Here is a 6,394-nt window from a genome sequence, read left to right as displayed (position 1 = left end):
GGTATTTCTCACTTAACATCTCCGCCACACACACCCGAACATAATGGCTATGTCGAAAGACGACATCGTCATATAGTCGAAACGGGTCTTTCCTTACTCTCTCATGCCAAAATTCTATTGAAATTTTGGTCCTTTGCTTTCACTACCGCTACTTATCTCATAAATCGTCTCCCCACTACTACACTAAAAAATAATTCCCCATATTCTTGTCTATTTAAAAAAATTCCCAATTATGACAAACTAAAAAATTTTGGTTGTCTAGCCTATCCATGGCTACGTCCATACTCACCACACAAACTTCACACAAGATCTACTCCTTGTATCTTTGTGGGTTATTCCTCTTCTCAAAACGCTTATCATCTCCTTGATCCCCTAACAAACAAAATCTACACTTCCCAACATGTACATTTCGTTGAAAACGAATTCCCTTACACCATATTAACTCAAACCGACACACATCCATCCCCAACACCTAATTCTTGGCTTCATATACAACTTATTCCCACACCTCAAACTCCTCAATCAGCCACCAATGTTTCTCCAACTGATCCTTCCATGCACACCTACACTAGAAGACCACCACACCAGCCAAATAACACCCAACCAGCCCTTTCCAAATACCAAGCTGCAACCCATCCCAACTCTGTTTCGGACACCACCACTACCGTAAACAGCTCCACACCACCCTCACAGCAGACCTTCTCTACATCACCTACACAACAAACAACCCCTACACCACCTTCACAACAAACAGCCCCTACACCACTTCCACAACAGCCCTCAACAACAATAAACCCTAACAGCACCAATCTTCCCACTCATACCACTGATCAGCTCAACTCACGATCTATTAGGCAATCAAGAAACCCAAATCCAAAATATTCCTTCTATTCTGCCGCTCAATCATTCCCTGAACCAACAACCATCACTCAAGCTCTAAAACAATCTCAATGGTGCAAAGCCATGGAAGAAGAACATGATGCTCTACTTCTTAACAACACTTGGTCCCTCGTTCCTCCTAAGTCTGCGCCTAACATAATAGGTTGCAAATGGGTTTACCGCACTTAATCCAAACCCGATGGATCTGTTGATCGCCTTAAAGCACGTCTAGTTGCAAAAGGTTTCAATCAACGTCTCGGTCTTGACTACAAAGAAACCTTTAGTCCGGTGGTTAAACCGACATCTCTTCGTCTTATCCTAGCCCTAGCCGCTTCCCATAATTGGTGCTTACGCTAATTAGATATCAATAATGCTTTTTTACAAGGCACTCTCACCCAACCTCCCGGATTTGTTAATTCATCCTTTCCAAATCATGTTTGCAGATTACACAAAGCCATTTATGGCCTTCGTCAAGCTTCCCGTGCTTGGTATGATGAACTCAAATCCTTTCTCCTCTCAAATAAATTTAAACCTACCATTTCCGACTCTTCCCTATTTATCAATCATTCATCTACTCATCCTATCTATATTCTAGTCTATGCCGATGACATCATCATTACAGGTCCTAATTCTTCATTCATTAACTCCTTTATCTCAACTTTCGTCAATCGTTTCTCCTTAAAGGATTTAGGCAATCTCTCTTACTTCCTTGGTGTTGAAGTCATTCACCAATCCAATGGTTTATTCCTTTCACAATCTTAAAGCCAACATGAGTGAATGTAAACCAGCATCCACACCTATGTCAACGTCGGTCCATCTAACCACCACCGACGGCACCCCTTTACCTACACCTACCGATTACCGATCATTTGTGGGGGCACTACAATATTTGGCATTAACCCGACCAGATGTTTCCTACACTGCAAACAAACTGCCACAATTTATGCACAACCCCATAGACATGCATTGGGCTGCCCTCAAACGGTTACTAGGGTATCTACATGGTACAATCCACCATGGCCTTCTTATCCGTCGTGACTCCCCATTACAGCTTCACGCCTTCACTGACGTTGATTGGGGCGGTGATAAACAAACTTATAGGAGTACCACTGGTTATATCGTTTATCTTGGATCAAACCTGGTAGCTTGGAGCTCTAAACAACAGCCCACCTTAGATCGTTCCTCCACCGAAGCCGAATTTAGAGCCGTTGCATCAACAACAACCGAAGTTCAATGGATTATCAATCTATTGTTTGAACTCGGGTTTAAATCTATGGTCACTCCTGCTATATATTGTGATAATCTAAGTGCTACACATTACTCTGCAAACCCATTTTTTCATTCACGAATGAAACATCTAGCAATGGATTTTCACTTTGTTCGTGAAAAAGGTACAAGAAGGCTCAATACGGGTTACTCATATCAAAGGTGATGATCAACTAGCGGATGCACTAACCAAGCCTCTATTGAAAGACCGCTACAAAACTCTCCTATCCAAGATTGGACGTATTTCAAGATAGTCCATCTTGCGGGGCATATTAGAGATAATAATCTCCCTCCAAAGAAATGATTCAAATTCAAATATTGTAACTCTTATTTTATATTTAGATAGTCTTAACTAGGTTTGATGATAGCTTATATCTTGGGATTTATTCTTGCAGTTTTGATTTATATTTGTGTATATATTGATCACTAAGTCAATAAAAATAATGATGTTGATTGCCGTTCTCTTATATGCTTGTGCACCATCACCAGCAGGCTCTTCTTCTTCCAACAAATAAGTCTCAATCTTAACAGCCTTTTCATATATTTCATTATTGTCATAAGATTGTAAATTCTCAATCTTTTCTAAACCTTCCACATCGTCTATCGATTGAGCAAAATAATTAACTTCTCCGGTATTACCCAAATTCTTTTCTGCTTCGCCCACCTGTAATATATTCTCGAGTCCTTCTAAACTCACGGTAATAATCATTGGATCATAACATACAAGAAGATCACCCAATGGTTTGATACAACCCTGACTCACCAAGTACCTACAAACCATCATACATTATTATTGTTATTATACAGTTTTGTAGTGATAGATAACACATTAAATATTTACAATTATAAATATATAGCATACTTGATTTGTTCATTAGTGTCACACTGCCACCATCCTCAATTACAGACTGCAAATATTTCATATATCATTATAACTTGTGATGAAAATTATGAAAATGTATAGCTGCAACCAGGAGCTATTAACCCGGCTAATCCTTTTACACAATATCACCACTAATGAGAGGACACCATTTAAAAATTAAGCAAATCTGGTGACTCCAAAAGTGGGAGGGGTTGGGGCGACGACATCGTGGCACATAGGATTTTTGAGTTTTCGTTTATATATATTATAGATATAGATGTAGATGTATATGTAGATATAGATTAAGAGATAAATGTAATTAATATAAAATTATAGTTTCATCAAGAATATTCTCCTAATTAATAAAAACACATGTTAGACATCCCTATGTTATACTCCGTATCATATTTTAACCAGTTCTCCCGGTCATACTTACTCAAATTGCTTATAAAACAAAAATATAGTTTCTAAAATTGGTAAAACAAATTAAGATGTTGAAATAGTAGGTTGATATTTAGCTCAATAATAAATTAATAATAACACTAAGAAGAAATCATGTACACAAAGTATACACCCCACCCCATCCTGCTTTTCCACAAAATTGACTAGAGATGACGTCACTCACATTCTCAAAATAGTAAAAATGACCTCCTTTTTGTAACAACCACTAGTCCTAAATCCTAATCTTAAAACGGTACCGGCAAAATTTTCAAACTCGGGACCTACCCAATACCCATAGAGAAAACCCTTAGGGGTACTAACCTTTTCAGTTTAACTTTTATAAGCACTCGTAAATTTTAAAATTATGTTAAAAACTGAGTTAAAAAGCTCTTGAGGTCTCCTCTCTATGTGCATCTTTTTCAAACACTTGTTTCCATATGTGGTTTATGAACAAGTATCACTAAAGAATGAAGAATCTTTTCAAACTGAGTTAGCGAGCTGAGTTATGCTGAGCCGAGCCAAGGCTAACTTGAGTTCAACTCAAGCTTCATACCATGTTGACTCGGATCGACTAATCGAGCAGCCTCGTTCAACTCAATTTGGCTAAACTTTACTACTTTATTTATTATAAGAGCCAAACACATAACTAAATTTTGTTTAAGGGTTGAAAACAAAACTTTGCTTGGTTTCTGTAATAAGAACTTGTTTATGTTCTATAATCTAATATAGTATTTAATTCATACAAACATGGCCACATACAATTTTAAGTTGACGACTGATTTTAAATGAATAAATACGACTTTCCAGCGGATTTGTATGTTAATAGTCTCTTTTAACAAATTGTAAATGAATACAACTCCAGCAGATATGTTTGTTAACGGCAACATGTAATTAGTCAAAAATCTTATAAAAAATGGCCAGATTTCCTTTAAATTAACTTAACTGTCTTAGTCGCATTGTTATTCCTTTTTTTATTTATTATTTTATTGAAAAATCGAACTTCGCCTGGCAAGTCGCCAATCTAAGCCCACAAACCCACCTGTAGATAGTTCACAAATATTACATGGGATAACTCTATATAATATCAACCTTTATTATATGGGACAACTCTAAACAGTAAAACCTCTGTAAATTAATAATGTTGAGATCGAAATATTTTATTAATTTAGTGATATTTTATTATATTAATAAATTACTAATTTAAAGAGTTGACTTATATTCGTGAGAACTCTCAAATTAATGCATCGATATTCAAAATTTCCATCTCTCTTCATTTTACCTATTTTAATAAAATTCAAAACAGAAACAAGGACCTTCAAAATTCTCATGTACATTCACACATTAATGAACTTGTCAAGTTCAAATTACATATATCTAGATTGATCACTATAAAATGTCTACTGATAAATTTTAAAAAAACATCAACTATGACTTTAAACTAAAAGGTGTTAAAAAATCAATGATGACCGATCAACAACGAAAATTATTATGCGAGTATAAGAAAGATCACCAAGAATGCACTCAACAAGTTTTGGTGCAGTTGGTTTGATATGAAAGTTAGTCAAGGAATAATATCAAACACTCTTAAGAGATCATTGGAGTTCCTATCGGCTAACCATGACAAAGATGGATCTTCCAAGCGTCACAAAGCAGCCAAGTATTCGGACATGGAGAAACTTGTATATGAATGGTTTTTCCAACATCAAGAGCGTGTGAATATAACATGAGAGTTAATCATAGAGAAGGCGGTTAAGGTGTTGAAGCTTTTGTATCCATAGGATTCTTTTTAGCATAAACTTTCACATGGCTGGCTTGAGAAATTCAAGTTAAGGCATGGTATCAAATCGTATCGGTGATTCGGAAAAAGTTTTTTTATTTTGTTTGAAAGGCCAAATTATATAGAAAAAAAAAAATTCAAGCAAGCAGAAAGAAGTCCATGTAATACAAAATAAAAACAAAAGAAACTACGATCCCATCAAACTACAAATAAGAACTTATAATGGAAATTAATAAAATTAAAATTGCAACACAACTCCCAATCGATACTCGCCCTCTTACTCCTGTGTTTTACTAAAAGGAGGGAGTAGGCTTTAACATCCCACATCTTCGGTCCCCTTATATTATATGAAATATATATCATTGGTCATAGATGTTCACTTGTTCTTCAATGACCAAAACTTTGTATTCTTTCCTCTTGACCCGTAACCCTAAAACCCAGATGTTCACTTGTTCTTCAATGACCAAAACTTCGTATTCTTTCCTCTTGACCCATAACCCTGAAACCCAGAAGTTCACCTATATCCTTTGTCATTAAAATCTCTCATTCAATATCAATTTTGGATTTCCGTTCTTGAAGTGGTACTTGTACTTCGACAGCCTCGATTGCATCATAATATGAGAAATCAGCAAGTTTGTATTAGAGTTTGAATATATTATAAAACCACACTTTGAATAGGATGTTACAATGAGTATAAATAGAAGATACAAGAGCTTAAATTTAGAAATACAATAAATACAAATATATAAAATGCATATGTTATGGAGATAATTTGTCCATCTTTAAGTAGCCATGATTCTTGGGATTGATATGATTACTATCCTTAATATGCCCCGCAAGATGGACGACCATAGGATAAGTCCAATCTTTGATAAAAGTGGATGATTATGGTATTTAAGAAAGAGAAGAAGTTGATGAAGTTGAAGATGTAAATTGGGATGAATCAAAAGTAAAATATAGTTTGTGAGGTTTTTTTTTTAATTTAGGGTGAATGAAATAAAAGTAAGATATAAAAGGTGGGGTTCGCCGGAAAAATGAGGGCGGCGGTGGTGATAGGGTAATAGGTTTTGCAAAACCTAATTGATGTAAAGAGAGAAGCAGTTGTGATTGAAGAGGTAACCATTGCAATGGTGATGTAGGTAAATGTGTTTTTTAAGGGATTTCGGTAG

The sequence above is a fragment of the Bidens hawaiensis genome, unplaced genomic scaffold (assembly GCF_021521415.1).
Source record: "Bidens hawaiensis isolate Kalapana, Puna unplaced genomic scaffold, B.hawaiensis_p1.1 tig00017264_1, whole genome shotgun sequence".
NCBI lineage: Eukaryota > Viridiplantae > Streptophyta > Magnoliopsida > Asterales > Asteraceae > Bidens > Bidens hawaiensis.
Note: the sequence above shows the minus strand (reverse complement) of the source record.